Raw genomic sequence first — 24,123 nt, 5'->3', positions numbered from 1 at the left:
CAATGATATCCCATTTCAATAAATGCTTCATACAGATGCAGAACGCAGCCAGAATTCTAAATTGAAGGAGAATGAATAAGGGAAAAAATACTGTTTACTGCAGATATGAGTGCTATGAATATTATTTTACCAATAGGGAGTTGCAGTTCAGGCATTCAGCCTAGAAAATTTTCTTGAAACAGCATTGTGCTGAATCCCTGCTGCCTATTTACTTGCTCCTCCAAATATGTGGAATGGGACCTTATCTAATCTTCATTCTCCTACTGGCCTTTGATGCTAAGTTACCCCAAAGCAATGATGACCTTAGCTGAAGCACCAGAGATTTGGTTTGGCTCTTTCCTCAGCCCTAATTTGGAGGCAGTTACAAGATACAAACATGAATTCTTGCTTCAAAAGAGCTCCCTGAAGACCTTCAGAATGAGATGGAATGGGTGTTCATTTTTACCTAGTGTGTGTCTAAGTTGCTAATCCAGTTCTGAACTCAACAGTTAGTTCTAGCAAAGCTCCACCATCTATTTTTTGGCAGGGTAGTCCTTCAGCTACTTTAGTTTCTTGAATTTCATGCTTTCTTAAAGTTAGCAGGAGTAGGTTCCAGACTTTAGCTGAACCAAGGATTCAGATATCAAATACTAGAAATTACTTGTGCATCAGGAAGCTTGGGTCTTGTTCCAAAAATTAGGACCTAGCTTCAACAAGTATACTCAAGCCTCAGAACCCTGCAGATCAAAATGTACCAGCAGAAATTTAAAACTTAGCATTAATGTGAGGATTCACCAAACTGTAACTTGAAAAGAACAGGACTAAGAGATAAGAAAGGTTACACTGGAATACCTATCCATCTGAATGACTGTGCAGGCATCAATAAAATTCTTTCTGCTGTAGGTACAATTTTGTACCTACAGCAGAAAGCATAAACATACAATGTAAACTTGTAAAAATAAGCCTTTGTAAGTTGTATGCTTTGTCATTACTCATAAATAACTACATGGTAAGGATGCTGGTTATATAGGCCCCAGGTTGTATTGAATGGATCTAGCTAAGCTAAGCAGATCTATATGTGGGTGGGAGACTATCTGGAATTCCTGTTCATTCTACCTTCAATTACATCATGGGAAGGCCAATTATAAACATTAAAAATCAATACAAGAAAAATGCTACATAAAGAAACTCAATCAGAAAATCTGGGGAAGCAGGAAAAAAATGAAGATTATTCTGAACACTTCCCAAGATGATATGGACTTATTTGTTTCTTGTTTGCTTTCAGAATTATTTAGCTAATGCAATGAAACTGTACTGTCTAAATGAAGAACTGAAGACTTATTGGGGCATGTTTGCTTATTAAAAATGTAACATACTGTACAAAACATGTATTAATATTTGAACTGTCTAATCTAGTCTAGTCTATTCATATGGCTACCCATCTCAAGTTCATGACTGGGTGTCTAACAAAGTTTGAAACTTCATAAAGAAACATGTAACAGTAACAAAACAATGCACATATAATCAGCTATGACAAAGAACAGTTTTGCAATCAATATATATATATTGATATATATACATGTGTCAGAAGAAAAGATATAGAAAACTCTGGATCTGGGATAAGAATGCAGCCCATTAAAAAATACTGAGTTCTGCTTAAGCCAACATCATCATGCACTGAATTGCAAAGTAGATACTGATTAAGTCCAGTACAAAACCAATATTTATATGACATGACAATGGATTAAGGTTGGCAAAAACCAAGTCAATGTATTAAAAGCAATGGTTTCTCAAGACCCTTGTTTACTTATTCTTTGGTTTTAAATGCAATTCAGAAAGAAGCTAAGAGAGAATCTGATTGAATTGTGAAAGTCAAGGTACAGTAGACACATCAGATGCATATGTTATCATTTAGGCATGGAATGTGGTCAGAGGTGAGTCAACAGCCAGGAACCAGAAGCTATGAGTGATGATTGGCCAGGACAGGAAGCCAAATGAATAGCAGAATCAATAGGCAAATCCAAATATGAGATGGAAGAACAACCAAAGCTACAGAGTTTAGAAATCTACTTGATTAAATAAGACTTAATTGATAGAATAAACCCTCTTATCCTACTTTGAACCCAAGTCGGTATAGCAATTTACTCTCCACTTACATTCCCTCTTCCACGTATAGATATCTTTTCTGACGCAGGTGCACATAATTTTCACCAGCTTCAGAACCACTTGTTCTTTGTATTACATAATGATGGCTACACCAAAAAGTGGATGGGGTCACAATCCATTTTGGAAGGGTTTTCAGTGGAAGACACAAAAGAGATGCTGGTGGACAACAATTTTTGCACATCTGCTGTAAAGTCTTTTTTTCTCCCAATGTTGCATTAGATACAACACGCGGCTCCCATTTTCAAGTTTCACATACTCTAAAATATTGCTTGCTTCAAGATATCAATTGCTATATGCTCTCAAGATGTATTTAATTCATCATCTAGAAACTGAATAAACTTCAGGTATACATGCAAGAGTTATACACATTTGAATGTGTGCACAGTTCATCCAAACTGCATCTTTGGTTAGAGCTACCATAGCTGGTCTGTAAAAATATAATCAATAACTCTTAGATTAGATGGCATCAAAGACTTAGAGGGGTTTTTCTGGTATCCCTTTGCTACAATCTAGCATTCTTCCATATTTCTGCAGCCCAGATAAATTTACCATAGTTTGGTTGAAATTACTCAAAGCTGATTCAGTTCATGGCATTGACCCTCCCCCACCCAAATATCAGACAACCCTGAGGTTTGCAAAAGAGTTAAAAAAATCTCCAAACCTCCCCTCATGTGTCACCTGCAGATTCTCATCAAATGGTATTCTTCGTGAGACAGGTTTTACTCATATATAATGTCTTACTTCTGAGGAATTCAGTCTTTGGCTTCTTATATGGCTATTTGTTTTGTTTGTTTGTTTGTCAGCTGAACCTAGGGTTCCTGCTGCTTACACTCACCAGGACCAGGTGGTGGATCAACCTTCTTTTTAAGGGCAGAGAGGACCTCCTTGCATCTCAAGAGGCCAAGCATGATCCTTCTTAAATGTCCAGGAGCTCCTTGATCAATCCAGCGTATCCAGGAACAATTCACTTCTGACCTGGTAACTTTGTTTTAGGACCTCCTAACCTAGACTAGAGATATTAATTTTGCCTATTCTTCTCAAAGATATGTAACTTTCAGCCCTCACAACCTGAAGCTTCTGGGACTGTGAACATAGAACAGCAGTTAATTTTTCAAGAATAACAAAGAGAAGAAGTACATAGAACAAGGATATTTGTAATTCATGGCAAATAGCTCCCTCTTCAATAGTCTGAAATGTATCAAACAATTTGAGATGTTTTTTCTCCTTCCCTATGCTGGATATAGGCAGTAATCCAAGGAATGCCAGCAACAGCCATAACTGTCAGCATGAATCTTGTTCATTTATATTAAAAAGTATTTGAATGCAAGGTTGCTTGCTGCTTGTAAAAAGTTGACAGATTCTGGTTTATCCCCAGGATGGATAAATCAGCCAGATTTGGCATTTTCCTATGAGGATGTTTACATTCTCAGTGGAAGAGGTCATGTCTAGAGAAGAGGGAATCTGAGGCTATATAATGCCATTTCATATAAATCTCCAAAGCACTTTAAGATGACTAATTCTTGCATCCCTGCAAAACATATTTTTATTCTTTATTTAATCTTTATTATTAATTTGAGTGAAGAATCCACACTACCACTTTTTCAATGTAAGTGAGGATGGATGATAAAATTAAGAAACCCTGACTCTAACCCCATCATAATGGATGATTTCATGCCAATCAGCCTATCTCACCTGGTATTCTCTGGATATCTAGACCATACGCTCCAGAATTCCCACCAGGCATGAATGGAAGGATCTTTGGGAGAAGAGCAGTGACAAATCTCAATAAAATAGTCAAGAGCAGAGACATCACACTGACAACAAAGATCTGCATAGTTAAAGCAATGGTATTCCCAGTAGTAACATATGCCTGTGAGAGCTGGACCATAAGGAAGGCTGAGAGAAGAAAGATAGATGCTTTGGAACTGTGGTGTTGGAGGAAATTCTGAGAGTGCCTTGGACTGTGAGAAGATCAAACCAGTCCATACTCCAGGAAACAAAGCCAGACTGCTCACTTGAGGGAATGATATTAAAGGCAAAACTGAAATACTTTGGCCACATAATGAGAAGACAGGACACCCTGGAAAAGATGCTGATGCTAGGGAGAGTGGAAGGCAAAAGGAAGAGGGGCCAACCAAGGGCAAGGTGGATGGATGATATTCTAGAGGTGAAGGACTCATCCCTGGGGGAGCTGGGAGTGTTGATGACTGACAGGAAGCTCTGGTGTGGGCTGGTCCATGAAGTCACGAAGAGTCGGAAGTGACTGAATGAATAAACAACAATGGATGGAAAGAGGATAGTGCTTCTGATGCAGTGATAGAGACTGCCATAAGTCTCTATCTGGAACTCAAAGCCTCCCTCCTCTCCCATGCCAAAAATAAATAAATAAATAAATAAATAAATCATTGTGCATGTGATGAGCCCTCTGGCTTGAAGATCAGACAGCTCTATGGACAATGGTCCTGAGTTTGACAGTTTATGTTTATGAATGTATTCATTCATTCATTCCCAAATGTATAAGAATCCAAAGATTCTGGGCAGCTACTGGTCTCTGATTCTTTTAGAATGAAATTTTGCTTGAATTTCCCTGAAACTCATGATTAGCAGGGGCATCTGCAGGCTTGGGGTTGGGGCCAGTCAAGAAGGAGCAAATGACAAAAATAGCATTGAGCTGTTGCAATGCAACACAAGCTCCACCCCTTTTTAATACTATAACATCAAATACATGTACAAAAAAGGCAGGGTTTATATATTATGGCGTAATGCTACTTTCATCTTTTTGACGAAGGTGCTGCATCCTGCAGATGCTTCTACTGGTTGGTCAGAACTGTTGATGTTAAGACTTACGACGGCTTGTTGAACAGAATGCTACCCCATTTGTCTTTAACAGGGCCAATCCAAAACATTTTGCTGTCTGAAATGAAGACCAAGATCTATTCTCTTCCATTTTTAGGTACAAGATCTGAAACTTCAGACAACAGGAAGTGAGGTTCATGATGCAATGTTTTCTTATTTAAGAAAAGTCGAATCTTCAAGTAAGCTCCTAGTGAATCCATGGATACTTCTGTGTTGAAGGAATTGGCAAACAAATTGAAGACGGAAGTATTCAAACCTACAATTAAAATTATACCACTCTATTTGTGAAGATTCCTTTATGTAATGGCCCTGAAGTAGTTTCTATATTTGTGGCTTTGCATGTCATATGAACACAATTGTTCTTTATTCAATAAACAGTGCTTAAATTAACCAGGGTTTAGTGTGTTGCATTGAAACAGTTTCAAAATGTCACATAGAGCCAAAAATAAAGATTTCATTAATGGCCCTGAATCTTTTCCCTCATAATTTAAGTCTTTTCTCATCATTTAATCAAAATCCTTTTCAGATATTCAGTAGGTACTTATGGCAGAGGCAGGAAGTTTGATCAGGCTTACTCTCCCACTGCAATTCTCCATGCATTTGCAGGAACATTTGTTGTTGTTGTTTATTCATTCAGTCACTTCCGACTCTTCGTGACTTCATGGACCAGCCCACGCCAGACCTTCCTGTCGGTCGTCAACACCCCCAGCTCCCCCAGGGACGAGTCCGTCACCTCTAGAATATCATCCATCCACCTTGCCCTTGGTCGGCCCCTCTTCCTTTTGCCTTCCACTCTCCCTAGCATCAGCATCTTCTCCAGGCTGTCCTGTCTTCTCATTATGTGGCCAAAGTATTTCAGTTTTGCCTTTAATATCATTCCCTCAAGTGAGCAGTCTGGCTTGATTTCCTGGAGGATGGACTGGTTTGATCTTCTTGCAGTCCAAGGCACCCTCAGAATTTTCTTCCAACACCACAGTTCAAAACCATCGATCTTCCTTCTCTCAGCCTTCCTTATGGTCCAGCTCTCGCAGCCATATGTTACTACGGGGAACACCATTGCTTTAACAATGTGGACCTTTGTTGTCAGTGTGATGTCTCTGCTCTTAACTATTTTATCGAGATTGGTCATTGCTCTTCTCCCAAGGATTAAGCGTCTTCTGATTTCCTGACTGCAGTCAGCATCTGCAGTAATCTTCGCACCTAGAAATACAAAGTCTTTCACTGCTTCTACATTTTCTCCCTCTATTTGCCAGTTATCAATCAAGCTGGTTGCCATAATCTTGGTTTTTTTTGAGGTTTAGCTGCAAGCCAGCTCTTGCACTTTCTTCTTTCACCTTCATCATAAGGCTCCTCAGTTCCTCTTTGCTTTCAGCCATCAAAGTGGTATCATCTGCATATCTGAGATTGTTAATGTTTCTTCCAGCGATTTTAACTCCAGCCTTGGATTCCTCAAGCCCGGCGTGTCGCATGATGTGTTCTGCATACAAGTTGAATAGGTAGGGTGAGAGTATACAGCCCTGACATACTCCTTTCCCAATCTTAAACCAGTCCGTTGTTCTGTGGTCTGTTCTTACTGTTGTTACTTGGTCGTTATACAGATTCTTCAGGAGGCATACAAGATGACTTGGTATCCCCATACCGCTAAGAACTTGCCACAATTTGTTATGGTCCACACAGTCAAAGGCTTTAGAATAGTCAATAAAACAGAAATAGATGTTTTTCTGAAACTCCCTGGCTTTTTCCATTATCCAGCGGATATTGGCAATTTGGTCCCTAGTTCCTCTGCCTTTTCTAAAGCCAGCTTGTACATCTGGCCATTCTCGCTCCATGAGTTGCTGAAGTCTACCTTGCAGGACCTTGAGCATTACCTTACTGGCATGTGAAATGAGTTCCACTGTTCGATAGTTTGAACATTCTTTAGTGTTTCCCTTTTTTGGTATGGGGATGTAAGTTGATTTTTTCCAATCTGATGGCCATTCCTGTGTTTTCCAAATTTGCTGGCATATAGCATGCATTACCTTGACAGCATCATCTTGCAAGATTTTGAACAGTTCAGCTGGGATGCCGTCGTCTCCTGCTGCCTTGTTATTAGCAATGCTTCTTAAGGCCCATTCAACCTCACTCTTCAGGATGTCTGGCTCTAGCTCACTGACCACACCGTCAAAGCTATCCCTGATATTGTTATCCTTCCTATACAGATCTTCCATATATTCTTGCCACCTTTTCTTGATCTCTTCTTCTTCTGTTAGGTCCTTGCCATCTTTGCTTTTGATCATACCCATTTTTGCCTGGAATTTACCTCCAGTGTTTCTAATTTTCTGGAAGAGGTCTCTTGTCCTTCCTATTCTATTGTCTTCTTCCACTTCCGTGCATTGCTTGTTTAAAAATAATTCCTTATCTCTTCTGGCTAACCTCTGGAATTTTGCATTTAATTGGGCATATCTCCCCCTATCACTGTTGCCTTTTGCTTTCCTTCTTTCTTGGGCTACTTCTAGTGTCTCAGCAGACAGCCATTTTGCCTTCTTGGTTTTCTCTTTCTTTGGGATGTATTTTGTTGCCGCCTCCTGAACAATGTTGCGAACTTCTGTCCAGAGTTCTTCCAGGACCCTATCTACTATGTCCAGTCCCTTAAATTGATTTTTTACCTCCACTGCATATTCCTGAGGGATATTAGTGAGCTCATATCTAGCTGATCTGTGGGTCTTCCCTAATCTCTTTAGTCTGATCCTAAATTGTGCATGAAGAAGTTCGTGATCAGAACTACAGTCAGCTCCAGGTCTTGTTTTTACCAACTGTATAGATGACCGCCACCTTTGACTGCAAAGGATGTAGTCAATCTGATTTCGGTGTTGTCCATCTGGTGAAGTCCATGTATAAAGCCATCTCTTAGGTTGTTGGAAGAGAGTGTTTGTTATGCACATTGAGTTGTCTTGGCAAAATTCTATCAGCCTATGTCCTGCTTCGTTTTGTTCTCCCAGGCCATGCTTACCTGTAATTCCAGGTGTTATTTGACTGCCCACCTTAGCATTACAGTCTCCTGTCTAAAATAACATCTCTTTTAGGAGTGTTGTCCAGTTGGTTCTGCAGATCCTCACAGAACTGCTCTACTTCAGCTTCTTCAGCATCTGTGTTTGGGGCATATATTTGGATCACTGTGATGTTAGATGGCTTGCCCTGAATTCGAATTGAGATCATTCTATTGTTTTTTGAATTGTATCCAAGCACTGCTTTTGCCACTTTACTATTAATTATTAAGTCTACTCCATTTCTTCTGTGGTCCTCTTGTCCACAGTAATAGATCTGGTGGTCATTTGATGTGAAGTGGCCCATTCCAGTCCATTTCAGTTTGCTGATGCCCAAAATGTTTATCTTTAATCTTGACATCTCACCAATAACCACATCCAATTTGCCCTGGCTCATAGATCTTACATTCCAGGTTCCAATGGCGTGTTGATCCTTAGAACATCGGATTTGCCGTTCACCACCAGCACCGTCGGCCGCTAGCCGTCCTTTCGGCTTTGAGCTAGCTGCGTCATCACGTCTGGGGCTAGTTGAACTCATCCTCTGTTCCTCCCCAGTAGCATTTTGACCATCTTCCGACCTGGGGGTCTCATCTTTCGATGGTATACCGACATATCTCTGGTTGTACTGATCCATTTAGTTTTCATTGCAAGAATACTGGGGTGGGTTGCCATTACCTTCCCCAGGGATCGCATTTAGTCTGACCTCTCTGTCATGACCTTCCTGTCTTGGGTGGCCCTTCATGGTTTAGCTCATGGCATCATTGAGGTGCTCAAGCTCCAGCACCACGACAAGGTAACGATCCTTTGCTGAAGTTTGATCCTTTGCAGGAACATGCACACATGCAAATTGAAACTTGGGAGAATTAAATCTGTTCATCTAGTGAGAACCTCCCAGGAAAGCTTGTTATGAGTTCCCCCCTCCAGATGAAGATAAAGGGACATGGACAAGGAAATGGGCATTTCTGTGGCAGCCCCCATACTTTGGAACTTTTTACCCTTAGAGGTTCATACATCTCCCTCCTTCGTGGCATTTTTGAAGATCTGTCATTGATGGTTAGCTTTTTCCAATCCAGAATATAGAAGGACCAATTTCATCTTATGAAACACCATAAAACTAGGCCAAATGAGGAAATAGGTCCTGCCGAAAAGACCACAGATGTTCTCTTGGGTGTTGCTTAGCTGTTGAGTAGGTATTTTCCTTGTCCTGACATTACTCAGTAGGAATCAAGTCTGCAGCAGTTTCCAAAATTTATTATTATAACAGCTAGAAATGAAGTGATTTGGGATGCGGGGCCAGGTCACCCGTGCTTCTGTTTAGAGGGAAAGACACAGTTGCCCAGTTTCTTTCAGACTACCTCTTGGCAGATGATTCATAATTCCTCAGTTCCACAGGAAGCAAGTGTTGAGACAGCAACATTCAGATGGCAGCTGCAAAGTATATATTCAACAACCGAAGCACAATCCAAGTAGCATTCATCCCAGCATGTAACACTGGTGAGCAACCTGTCAATCAAGCTACAACTGGAGGAGAAAGATAAGTATCTACAATCTGAAGATGAGACTTTAATTCGTTGTGGATTAGTTTCTTTCAAATTGTCAGACCCTGCCAGACACAGCAATAAATTTTGGCTCTTCAGACACTGACCCCTTGTTCAGGAATTTGCTTACAGCAGAAAACTCACAGACACAATATGATGAGATGAGCTGCTTTACAGCGGACAAAATGAAGCCATATGCATGCAGAAGATCTGCCTATTGCAGAGAACAGCAATCTAAGCATGGTTGCAATTACTTGTTATTATTGTTTTTGTTTTGTTTTAATCCTGTGTGATATTGGCTTCTTCTAAATTGCTCAGAGCCTACAGGAATTGAGTGACTTAGATGCCAAAGTAAATAAATAAATACAGATCTATGCTCCAGAGTTCAAATTCAAGGTTTTGTACCCACCCACCTTTAGAGTGAAAGGATTTCTTTTCAAGGCTGTGGAAAACTGGTGAGATTTGTTTACATAATGGTTCTCCCTACACTAAAAAATGCTAGCTCCTCACCATAGCAGCCCTTTTTAACAAATAAATAATTCTACCTAATGTTGAACCTGTTTTATTTTTAAAAAGCCTAGTGCATTGCCCAAAATGGATTTTCAACCTTGCTATGACTTTGTTGACTTCTATTTTCCATCTATGGTGGACTTAGACTTCATCTTTTCAAAACTGAAGAAGTTATTCACTACATCTTTGAACATCTCTGAAATCCTATAAGCTAAACCCTACATGACACTTGACACTTGACCAACCCAAATGCATTGAAGTCTATGACCTCAAGTAGGGCTAGCCATGGGAAATTTGCTTCAGCGTTTCAGCCATTCTCTACTCACATGCCTTTTGAATCCCCTTGCCTATGAGATACGCAGATTCTGAAACCATGTTTATAACCTTAGTCATATTAGAAAGACATTGGGGCTGCGTTTTTAGTTTCAATTTTGGACTGAACAGGACCTTCTTGTTCAGATATAATATATTTGAAACTATTTAAGTAATACACATGAAATACGGTATATTATATACACTTTATGTAATATAATTTATATTACTTTAATGGTTCCAAACAGGTGGCAAGCCAATACTCTGTCTCACTCAAGGTTTGAACCTTTAGATGTTTAATCTAATTAAGGCCTATTACAAGTTCTTCATGTATCCATGAGGTGCCACAGTCATGAGGGACAAACTTAAGAAACCCTCAGCTACAATAAAAGTGCCTCAAGGTAATGGCTAAAGACATATCTATGATTTGTTCCATCTGCATTCACATGTTGGTTCAAATTTACCCACAAGGTCCCAGAAATAATTTCAAAATCTGAGTGCAGATGCTAGTGAAAAATATTGTTTCCAACATTCAACATTAACACAGTTGGATGTTGGCAACAAACTGCACTGGCAATATTGATCAGTATGACTGGGCTTTGAGGATGGAAAAGCCAAAGCCTGCAGATTGTCTCTCCCTACAATAAACCATAGTTCAGGGATTACCATTGTTTCCAATGTCAGACACCATCACGCAAGCTCATACATTGGCCTGGGTGTGCAAACACCACCATCTACCAAATATATATAGAGAGAGACCAGAAGACAGCGGTAGTGATAGATGTAGCAGTGCCAAGTGACAGCAACATCAGGAAGAAGGAGCATGAGAAGCTGGAGAAGTACCAGGGCCTGAAGGAAGAATTAGAGGGGATGTGGAAAGGGAAGGCCAAAGTGGTCCCAGTGGTGGTAGGGCACTTGGGGCTGTGACTCCTAAGCTGGGAGAGTGGCTCCAACAGATCCCAGGAGCAACATCAGAGCTCTCTGTCCAGAAGAGTGCAGTGGTAGGCACAGCTAAGATTCTGCACAGAACCTCAAACTCCCAGGCCTCTGGTAGAGGACCCAAGGTTGAGGAAGATGCATACTGTACCACCCAAAGGGGTAAGAGAAGGGAATTTGTGTGGGTGTGTCTGTGTAAACATTCCTATAAGTCTCATAAGGAGAGCATGAAAGCATCATCTTTTACTATGATATAGTTTAAGTTTTAGGGCTGAGTGAGATAAGAAAAAAGAGTTCTGAGGCTTTACAAGTGACTGGTGTCCCTCTGTGTGGGTGTTTGAACTCCTCTGCCTGTGACATATGCCACTAGAAGAATATCTCAGCATATCAAAAGCAGCACAAAGAGAATGTACAAACATAGGCTACACAGGGCAAGCAAGCAAGTCATTTTTGATTCCTAGCGACCACATAGATAGATTTTCTCGATGATAATCTGTCCCTAAACTAGTCTTTCAGGTCTTCCAACAGTGCACTCATGGACTGAGTCCATCCACCTTGCTGCTGGTCATCCTCTTCTCTTTTCTTCCACCTTTCCCAGCATTAGAGCTGGGAAGTAAGTGGTAAATAAGATAATTTGAGCCCAGTCATTTGTGCCTCAGGTGAGAACTCTGGGTTGATTTGTTCAATGATCCATTTGTTTGTTTTCTTGGCTGTGCAGCACACATTGCTCATCTGAAAATAACACAACCCTCCTTTTAATTTCCAGGGCACGGACATATATGTTTTTTTCATTCTTTAAAGACAACTCAAAAAGAAATTTGATGAAATCATAAGCACAGCTTCAGGATCTTCTTGTGACTAGGATTTGTCACACTTGGGGGTGGCTCAGAATGCAAACAGCCTGAGGGAATGGATGGCTGGGCTCAAATATACATGCTCCCATTTCAGAATTAATTTCAGGAAAGCTCTGTTGCTTTATCAAATGCCATAATTACAAGAAGAGAGCTACTTGACTTCAAATGAATATAAATAGAATTCCTCTACAGGCTGTGTTGTTTGAGGTGCCTGACCTGGGAGTGAAAAGATAGGGGAGGTGATACAGAAGAGGTGGGGGAAAGCCAAGCTGCACTGATTCATCAGGCAAATTAGCAGGAGTGCAAAGCACCTATGAACCTCATTCTCAAGAAAGATCACCACAAGTGGAATTTATCTGCAATATAAATTAAAAACCATCTCCATTTCCCTTTACTCATCTGGAATATCCTGAAATATTCTCCCAAACTTCTACAAGACTGTTGCCTTCAGAAGATACAATTTCATAATCATCTCCATTCTCAATTGCCCATTTTTTTTGCATTTGCCTCTCTTATTTAATTGGATTTATGAAGAAGAGGGAAATGTTTAAAATGATAGATCACCAGAATTTCATTTCCAAATCTGCTTTTTGGATAATTGCCCAGTCAAGACAAGATACATTCTAGCCATGCATTTCAATTGTAGATATCTGGCGATGTTTAATGAAAGAACAATAGTGATGAAAAATAATACAGAGAAATCTTTTACATAATAGAGGTAGCCTTGAGAGGAAAAAAAAAACCATGGTTCAATAAAAATATCAACATAGATTCAAAAGCTATATTTTGTGGTTAGAATCCATTATTTTGTGAGGTGGGGGTATGGCAAAATAGGTATGAGAAACAATTCCCACACAAAGATAATTATGGAGTCCTTGGTGCTCTCTGAGCTTGGTTGTTTGCTTGCAGACATTTAATGACCCAACTAGATAACATCATCAGTGCTAGTGAGTGTGGGGTTTTGCTCCCTGTTTATATATAGAAGCTTACCCTGCCAGTGTTGGTGGGGTATGGTTTTCTCCTTGGTAGTTCCTTGATCAATCAGGATATTGTTTTCTGCTTGATTAGCAGGGATTAACACCAGACAAACAATCAAGCAGGAAACAGTACCCTAATCAAGGAACTACCAAGGAGAAAACCACACCCCATCAACAGTGGCAGGGCAACTACTGTATAGAAACAGGCAGCAAACCCCACCCTCACTTGCGCTGATGGTGTTACCTAGTTAGGTAATGAAATGTCTGCCAGAAAACTACAAGGCTCAGAGAGCACCAAGGACTCCACAGTTCAACCCTGAGCTACAAATATTTGCTTCTATTAAAAGATAATGTTGTAGGAATGTAGACTGTTGAATTTAATGGGCATTTTTGCATCACTCCTATCATATAAAAATCTCATACAAAGGAAAACACCTTTTGTTATCCTTTACTTGTCACTGCTTCCACATACATAAAGCTTTTTTTTATTACACGGAGAAGGGTATCTTTGTTAAGGAGATAAATATTAAGAGCTGTACAAAATACTGATATTTCTCAACTGAGAGAAGTAGATATATTAGATTCATTTGAGATCATACCAGAAGAATCAGAGTACAGAAGTCTTAATACTTTATGACAAAAATATGTATCTACTATAGGTATAGATATAGATATAGATATAGATGATATAGATTAGATATAGATGATATAGATATAGTTCAAGTCTTAATACTTTATGACAAAAATATTGATCTTCTATAGGTATAGATATAGGTATTGGTATTGGTATTGGTATTGGTATAGATAAAGATAAAGATAAAGATAAAGATAAAGATAAAGATAAAGATAAATAGATATAGTGGGGCAACACTTTCCTTAAATTAGCCCAAATGTTACCAAGGGGTGTGTAAGCTTTCCAATGAGCCAAAACTTTTCATTAATCGAGTAACCTTTTTATTATTTAATTATTTAATTAAATATTTATTTATGTTACCTTGCCCAATTGGAAAATACTTTTTCACACTTTTTTCCCTGCCTTCCTTTTTTGTTTGTTTGTTTGCTATAATTAAGCTATTGCCTGAGAGAGTTTGTTGGACAGCTAGAGCAGAGTCAGTAAAAGATGATCTCAGAAAAAGCAATTCATTCCAAGTGGGGAGAGATTTGGGGGAAAATGCCACAAAAAGGCCCTGCTGTACTTAACTCCCTATGACCAGGGCTGGGAAATTCTTCCTGAGTTTCCAGAATTTTGCATTTAGACTAGCATCAAAAACATTTTGAAAATCTGTGTTGTTTTTCTTCTTCCTCGCTCTTGCCAGCTATGGGAGGCTTGACCAAGTCCTGCTACAAATGCTGGATCCTGAAGTGTGTCTATATGTATCCATTCTGCTCCCCATCCTGGCAGGATGAAAAGATTTGGATTAAGATCTGCCCAGGGTCTTTCACAAATGATTCTTATACCATGAAGAACTTCCCCCGAGGCTTCATTTTTCTCATCCCTTTCCCCATATTGATTTTATCTGCCATGAAAGGATAGCAAAGCCCAGCATATGCTCTGGATATCATGTGCTTGCTTGTGTACCGAAGCACTCAGTCACCCCTCATTACTCCACAGGTCTCTTGAGCACAAAGGGAGCAAGTGTTTCAATGGATTGGAAATCCACACTCGGTTGAGTGCACTGGCCCATTAGTGACCATCTGCAACATATACTGAAGGGGAAATCTACAGGCTTTACTTGCTTTTCAGTTGGGTTCTGAAGAAAAGCAGATTTATTTTTCATAACCAGGGGAGAAAAAAAAATATGCCATCAAACGTTCTCGGAAAAGAATAATAAAAAACATAAAGCTAGGTTTTGAAAGAGGTTAATCAACAGCATTTAAGAAGAGCGGGTGGTTAAGAAATTTGTTCCTCAGTCAGAATATTCCATTGCTCAATCTCGCCTCTGTTTTAAACAAATTCCATAGCCCAAGGAAAACCACTCTTTATGAGCATCAACCTAGCATCTATGATTATTTGCTCATGGGATACTATGGGATTCTTCCAGAGTAAAGGAATTTGATGGCATTTAAAGATCTTCTTATTTAATTAGTGGGTTTGTAAACAGTCTGGTTGTTCCATCCTACTCTTATTTAGGTGACAGTGTTAGGTTAACACTTGCTTAAAATTATTATGGATATATATTCCACACAGTGCCCACAACAGGAGCAGCCAAGGCAGTCAAATTCTTGGGCACAGCCATGAAATAACCCCACACCCCCCATCTTTGTAATGTTTATGTACGAAGGGACAGGACTTTGATCTGTGGTTGTACCTGCCATTTTGGCCCTCTTACCCCTCTATTGCAGACATGCCTGATCCTCTGGGCTATCCCAGAGATTTCAAATGTATTGTTGTGGGTTTTGGGTTAATATTTGTTTATTTGTTCACTGTCGACCATGCCCTTCAGCCCCAGGATACAGAGAAGTTTAAAATACCTAAGGCACATTTAGAAGAAGCGAAAACTGCATAAAGCAATGCAAAAGTGAAATGGATTGCAGAGTGTAAGCATATAAAACAATTGCTGTGTATAGCCTCATGCAGTGTCAAATGTCAAGGTGAATTTCCTGGAATGGAAGGGGATGCATGCTGCTTTATGTGCACAGAGGGATATTTTATGTTTTATGAGGAAGAACAACTTTTCCACCAGAAAGCTGTAAAATACTTAGGTTCCAAGGTTGGATGCCCTCTAGCCATATACAGCAGAAAAGGATAAGTGTAGAAGAAAAGTGGAAAGGCTTTTTTTTTGGGGGGGGGGGAGGTTGGACTCCACATTTTTTTCTTTTTTGCCGGTGTTCCTTGTATAGCCTTACTACTGGTTACTTTTGGCTAGCAGTTATAGATCTCTCTCAATCAGCCTCTACAAGTCAATATACAGTATGATACATAATGTGCTTGAATATTTGACTTTAGTAACAAGCCAGGTTTCATTCACATTGCCTTTGAACGGGGCAGGCATGCTTTCTCTCTTTTCTGCCTTACACAGCCAGTGGGCCACAGCATTAGATTTGCTACCTGAAGAGTGATGGTCTTGCATCACATGGGTCTCCATGGTGGAGGGAGGGGTTGAAAAAAGGTCAAGATGATGGTTATGGCCATGCAATCCAAGCCCCACCTCCTTTTTACCTGTGTGTGACATGTTGCACACACATAAAAAAGTAGAACTTCAAGCATCTTGACATTTTTCAACCCCACCTGCAGACACCCTGTTTGGGCTATGTGGTGAGGATTCAATATACTGCTGTCAACCAAATGCCAAATTAATTTGCAATCTCCTGTGGCTTAAGCATTGATAGCTTGGAGTAAAGGAGTATGGATATAACTCTGAAGAAGGAATAAACATAAACTTAGCCCTAGGAAGGAAGAAGGGATGAAGAAGGAACTCAAGATAACCTCACCTTTATTCTGTTTGGTGTAAGACAGTGATTCTGCCAGGCTTTCAAGATTCTGTTATTATACCCTACGACAACAAAGTTGAGTTCCTGTAGTCCTTGAGGTGTTTGACTCTGACCTGGCTTACTTTGAAGGGCTGGCACTTATCAATCCTTTCAGATGTTTAAATTTCATGTCAGTGTCTATACAGTAAACAGGGGTTGTGGGATAAAATTACTGTTACAGCTGAGACCATAACCTTACACTATGGTTTCATGAATAAAACTATCATAGCCCAATCCACAGATAAGCTTTCCATCGTAGTTTGCAAATTGCCCCAGACATTGCACCAAGCCAGGGTTTCTTCAATTAGCCACAGTTGGCTTCTCATTCAGTATGAACAAGGCAATTTATGGGCAGGGAATTCAGCTGCAATCCCTACTCATGTGGAAGACACCAAGTTGAGAGGAGAATGGTGCTTACCATTAGCCATGGCATTTGAACACTTTTTTCCCCTAAGATAATTGGTTCTTCCTGCTGTGGCAATCAGAACCAGCACTGTTGTTACCGTTAAGTGCTATTGTGACTCTCTGCAACAAAGTTGTGTTTCTGTTGGCTTTCTAGTGCATTGTGTTGAAAAGTGTTGATTGTCTCTCTCTCTCTCTCTCTCTCTCCCTCCCTCCCTCCCTCTCTCTCTCTCTCTCTCTCTCCACACACACCCAGAGAGACACAAATATTCATTTATTGTATTTATATCCTGACTTGACTCACAGAGATTAACATGACATAAGGCAACACTAACATATCCACAGTACAGATTAAACATTTCTAAAACAAAGGCATAACATGAAAAAGTTAACCCATTAATCGGTATATTAAATTAATGGTCAGATCTAAGCTAGAATGCTCTACAAAACAAAGGTGGTTTCAGCATCTCCCTGAATGTAATTGGGAAAGGGGGACCAATCTGATTTCAATGGGAGACTATTTCAGAGGACCAGCCTTCTAGTCTCAGCTCCCTTTGTTTCATAGATATGGGGGACTAGAAGTAGTTTCTCCTACAATGACCTGATAGGTCAGGCCAATTCTAGCTGGAGTAAACCATCCCGTTGTCTGCCTTTCTTTTCTTAAGAGGTTGAAAATAATCAACAGTTCAGACATTTCCTCAGGGAAAAAATTCTGAGAAATTCTATCACTGCTTTTGCTGTACCTCTCAGCACAAAGTCTGTTCTGTCATTATCTAGACAAGTGGTCTGAATCTACCCTTCAAAATTGAAAAACCAAAAGAAGCTAAGCCTCATTGGCATAAGAAATAAAGACAACCAGGGCCTAGCAAATCCTCTTTTTCACTGAAAGCCATTTTATTCCTTATCTATATTATTTATAAACAAACAAACAAACAAACAAATAACAGGACATAGCTAGATGCTACTGTATTGCTTTCTCCTTAGCCTGGAACATGGAGGACTTACTCAGAATTTTCCTTCACCTATCTGTTAGAAGCAGCTCTTTCATGTTTTTGAAAACATGGCATCTTAAACCATTAGCAAGAATTGAGAGTCCAAGTACTTAAAGAATTATGATTCTCCATTGATTCAACCAATTTCTTTTTTAATGAAAGAATTTGCCTGTAATTATTTTTGATAAATAATCCTGGGATGCTTGTTGCATACCTAGGATGCTTTCATAATTTCTGTCAATTTATAAGTATGGCTGGAGGGAAAAAGAACTTTCTTCAATTACTGGCTAGTTTAGTTTTGTCATACTGGCATGTTTTCTTTTCTTTTCTTTTTTCTTTTTAATTAGGGGTGTATGAATCAGAGAAGACCATATCTGAATTTGCAATACAACAAGTCTATTTGATTTTGTAATGTAATGAATGAAATCAATTCCAATCTGTTTGAAGATGTGATAAATCATGTGGGTTCATATGCAAAGGTCCATTGAATCTACAAATTGATTCAAAGGCTTCTGATTCAATCCAAAGGTTCAATCTGTGGGAGTGATTTGACCGAATCACCTTTGAATCAAAGCACTGCATAGTCCTGGTACGTCTATCCCAAATTGAACATGACTTTCGGTTAGGATAATAGAATCATAAATGGGATTGTTTTAGAAGGTCTTGCTTTGAAATTGTGTTTTTAAGTTCAAGGAATCATAGAATTGGAAGGGACCATAGAAGTAATCTAGTCCACCCTTGCTTAGTGAAGGATCTACTACAGCCTTTCTGATGAATGACCATTCACCCTCTGTCTGAAGACTTCTAGTAAAGGAGAACCTACTGCTTCATAAGGCAGTCTGTGCCATTGACCAACAGCTCGTAGAATCAGGAAGTTCCTCATCATACCTAGCCTGAACCTCCTTCTTAGTAGTTTTAACTCACTGGTTGTGGTCTTGCTTCCTATGGTAATGGAGAATAAGTTTATTCCCTCTTCTGTCTGACAATCCTTGAGATATTTGAAGACTGCTATCATATCTTCCCTTAGTCATCTTTTCTGTAGACTAAACTTATCCAGATCCTTTAAATATTTCTAATATAGTGTAAGAAATGGAGATGTTGTCTAGGTTCCCATAATGTAAGGTAAACGTAAAGGTTTCTCTTGACATTAAGTCCAGTCGTGTCTGGCTCTAGGGGGCGGTGCTCATCTCCATTTCAAAGCTGAGAGCCGGCGTTTGTCCGTAGACACTTCCGTGGTCATGTGGCCAGCATGACTAAACAGAATGCCCTTACCTGCCCGCCGAAGTGGTACCTATTAATCTACTCACATTTGCATGTTTTCGAACTGCTAGGTTGGCAGGAGCTGGGACTAGCAATGGGAGCTCACCCCGTCACATGGATTCGAACCGCCGATATTCCGATCGGCTAGCTCAGCAGCTCAGCGGTTTAACCTGCAGCGCCACTGTGTCCCTATCCCATAATGTGCTAAATTAAAAACCTCAGTGAATGAGCACCCACCACGGCTATATCCCTTGTGACATGTGGCTATTTAACCAAGGTTTGTACACAATCATATTATTGGAATCTTAATTGGCTATCATTTGTGGTTTCATGAAACTAAAACTTGTGCTCAAGTTTTGTGATACACTACAAGGCTATTTTCCAGAAAACTCAAAATATCAGCCTTTTCAGGTTCCAGTGATATGGTATACCACAAAGCTTGATTAAGAAAAACATGATGTTTAATCAAGGTGGTTTGGGTTAGTGTTCTGTGTACAATGAACCATCAATTTCTTTCACATCATGCTAAGAACGTGCATATTGATTAACCACAATAGTCAAGTTTGTAAAGCATACCAAAACAACAACAACAATAATACACCCTACCTTCACCCTTAAATACACCAAGAATTTTTCTATTACTGAAACTTCACTTGCCTTGATTTCTACAATTTCATTCATCTGAGAACAAACCCACCTCCACTTCAAGATTCACCTCACATTTTAACATTCACATTTAAAACTCCATCATTTGAAAACATATGTATGCATACATTATATAATTTTTAATGGCCAAGCTGAAATAACCCCCATCAAATTTTAGTACTCTATCAGGAACAAAATAAAAAGTTGATTCTGTCCAATTTTTCAGAGAGAGGGAGAAATTCAAAGCTGACAACTAGTTTGATCATGTGTATAGTCAGCCATAAATCTCTTCCACCCACTTCCTTCATGAGGCTATAATTTATGCATTATGAAAACATGCATTTATTTGATATTTATCATAGACTTTACTTGTTTTTTTTTTTACATTTAGCTTTATAACCCATTCAGAAAACTCTTATTCTTGGCAGGCAAAAAAAGACAATAAAGAAATATCTTGGGATGCAGTTTTCCCTAAATTCCTTTTGTACATGACTTGATCTTATAAGTACATTTTTGTATGGAATTTGAGGGTAAATGTTTATTGCAAACTTTGGAAAAGTACTCAGTCAAAATGGCAACTAGATTCCAATTACTTATTGGTTTGGAAAATGTGACATCAGTGGCACTGTAACCCACCAATCATTGGGAATACATAGCAGACCAAGAGAATTTTCTTCTAACAGTGAAGTATTTATGTGCAGAAGGCACATATCAGATTGGGGGGAGGGGGGAACTTACATTTTTATGGCAGAGGAGCTTTTAGTCCTCCCCAAATTTTGTCAACTTTATCTTCTGCATGATCACGGCAGATATTTAGTTTATAAGTCTGCAACTCATTTACGCATTCCAAGTATAAATTCTATTCATACATTGGTTAATTGCCTAGTAACCCAAGTTGCAAAGGCCAAGATAACAGCTCTCTTGCTGGAAGACTATATCTCAAATATGAGCACAATGAATAAGCACATTATGGCATTAACCACACAGTAAGCATAAATGCAGCATTACTTTCCAACGGATTATTTTTATGTTGTCATCCACATTAAATCATACCTGATACAGAGAGTAAAATGAGGTGGAAACACAAGTGGGGTGGAACAGCCCAAAGCAAGGGCCAATCTTCTTTATAATAACACAATGACCATAAAGCTTTCTTATCTATAAGAATGCATTTTTAAAAAAATAAAAACAGAAAGCCAATTATTTGGGTTAGTCAAAAAGCCTTCTGATCAGAAATTATGGACAAATTATGTATGGGCTATTCAAACAGACCATCGGGAGGTCTTTTTTCATGATGAAAAGGCAGGATGATTAATTCCAAAATAAACATTAATAGCAGAATTTCAATTAATATGCAAGGGATTATTTTTAGTTTTTTTTTCCCTTTTTTGTTGTTGTTAAATAAGAAATAGATAAGGAGAAACATTGAGACTATGGGGCAAGTTTAGAAAGGGAGACCTGTTTCAGAGCTGATGTTTACTTTTTGAGGGAGGTCTGCAGTTCTGAAGCCAAGAAGATATCTTCAACATGGATTGCCTTCCTGAAAAAAATGGGGAAACTTGTGTCCATGGCACTGGTAGCATTTCTTCCATGATGGAACCCAACTGAGCATGCCTAAGATTCCCAGGGCCTTTCCCAGCCAGGCATAAATGGAATCCAATCAATCCACTGAACCAATCTGAAGCTCCAAATTGGTCCAAGGAACAAGCATAATAATTAGTTTAAATTTTAAGTAGATTTCTCTCAACTTGGCTGCTTAAGATGGGTGTGTTTGTTATTACACTCCCTTGGCCTCAGTCACTTTGCTAAGCCATTTTGAGTGAAAGGGGAGCATCCTTGTCTAACTTGAATGACAAGGACCCATGGAACAGAGCTTCCTTTTCTTGTTAGACCATGGGCTAAGATGCTGTGGTATGAGTGATGGCAGGATATAGCCTTGGGAAAAGTAGTTTCTCCATAAATTATGACTGCAGCCACAAAACTCCCAAGGAAATCCAAAATAAATCTCAGCTCTCTGACATTTATTACACATCTAAATGAGATGCAGCAGATGTTGAACTGAAAACATAAAGAGAGAGATATCAACAGTGAAGTTTGGCTACCATTTAACAATATTACATCCATCTTGATGGGACAACATGCACACTGAGTTGTCAGGTACAAAAACTCCAAAAAGGTTTCATGGAGCTTTCTAGCAGCTTGGGCTCAGGTTGACTCACTGCTACCCATTAGAAGGAAATAGTCATTCCATGCTCTGGAATATATGAGGCAAATGTGCATCATCAGCCTTTTTTTAGTTACTTTTGCTTTGTCTGCAGGGACCAACTTGTCAGGTTCAATGGAGATTGGCTCTCAGTGAATACTGAGGAATAGCAGGGAATTAAATGTTACAGAGAGTAAAGATAATTAAACCCGGTCCTAACCTTACAAACTCAAACTATATTTGATTGCCACTCCCATTAACTGGTTTAGTATTATGATGGCTGGTTATAGAACAACTCATTGAGGAAAGATGACTTAGGCTATACTGCTATGTGCTAGAAACTCAGTACAATATTAATTGTTCCCCTACCCCTCTTTTTCCTAAACTTCTTTGGTTTCTAAGACAACAGTAGACTGTCTGACTTGGCTTGCAATAACATACTGAACCAGAAACTAACCATTTGCATTTCAGTCTTGCATGCTGTATGAACACTGTCTCTGTACTTAGTTTAGAGACTGCGATGTTGTATGAATCCTAAAATGGGTTAATTGAGTAAACTGTGGTAAAGTGAATCACGGTTTTTGTAAAAGAAATCTGTTCAATCATGTCCAATTTTCGGAGTCTGCCTGGACAAGTCCCTGCAGTTTTCTTGGCAAGGTTTTTCAGAAGTGGGTTGCCATTGCCTCCTTCCTAGGGCTGAGAGGGTGTGACTGGCCCAAGGTCACCCAGCTGGCATTCTGCCTAAGCAGGACAAGAACTCATGTTCTTCTGGTCTCTAGCCTGATGCCTTAACCACTATGCCAAACTGGCTCTCAAATAAATAAATAAATAAATAAATCACAGGTTAGTATGTTATCTAAACACAACACTGTATCATTTGTTCAGAATCACACTTCATCCATACACTTTGGCTTGCTATTTGCTTGGGCAAGGAGAAGCAAAAAAATCAGGGTCAAAAAAGAAAGTCCTGGAATAAAGTTAATAACAAAGTAAGCACAGCAGAAGTAAATGTTGAAAAATCAGGACTGATGTGAACTTCAAGGAAGTTAGATTCAAGAGATAGCAAAAAGAGAACAAGTAAATGGAATTATTTTCAAAGTTACTCCAAAAAAAAAAAAAAACAGAAAAACTGAGCGATATGATTTTAAATTCTAAGAGCCCAATTCCACACAAAAGTTTTAAACCTTTTTCCTAGCTGTATTCCTGAATGATAATAAATACCTGCTTTTGCCTTGGAGAAAGTTAGGGCTTTCTAGAGGTCCAATCTATATACTGTCTTCAGGTTGGTGGGACCACTATATCCCATCAACATTTTTTTAAGTAAAATCAAAATGCTGATCTCATCAGCTCTTGAATAAAGAATAAAGAGGGGTTGTCATCTTGTTATTTGCCTCGGACAAAAATATATCTTGGACTACCTATGCTGATCAGGTGTATTTGCTTCTGTTCAGAACCTGTGGGAAACCTCAGGTAGAATTGAAGAGTCTCCAAAAACAATTGCTCATTTTAATGACGACTGTCCAAATCCACCCGGCTCAAGAGCTTAATTAAAGACAGAGAGAAAGGTGACAAGGGGAGGAAGGAAGGAGACAGAATCAAAGAAACACTGTGGAAAATGAATGCTAAAGTAGTTGGAGATGGTCCAAGTGGGGGGGACAACAAAAGAGATCTGACACTATTGTACATGATTGATGTTTAAAGCTATGAAGTGTCAAGGAGAGAGAGGAATAGAATTGTCATACAAACACAATCCATGACAACGGCAAAAGGGCAAAGTATGCACTGATTTCTTTATTCCTCTGATGACCCTGTAGGCTGAAAACTACCATAAGGAAGAACATTTTCACACATATAGCATAATTTAGTGGTGCTCTGCAGAAACATTCTGCATTTTTTTTTTCAGACACTTGTCATTAAGTGCCATGAAAGAGAAATTGGTTTAGAAAATATTTCAAAAGAAAAAGGAGTTGAGAAAACTTCACATGAAGGATGTGCCACA

This window comes from Candoia aspera, chromosome 12, assembly GCF_035149785.1.
Source record: "Candoia aspera isolate rCanAsp1 chromosome 12, rCanAsp1.hap2, whole genome shotgun sequence".
Taxonomy (NCBI): domain Eukaryota; kingdom Metazoa; phylum Chordata; class Lepidosauria; order Squamata; family Boidae; genus Candoia; species Candoia aspera.
The sequence above is the reverse complement of the archived record's forward strand: the minus strand, read 5'-3'. Positions refer to the sequence as shown.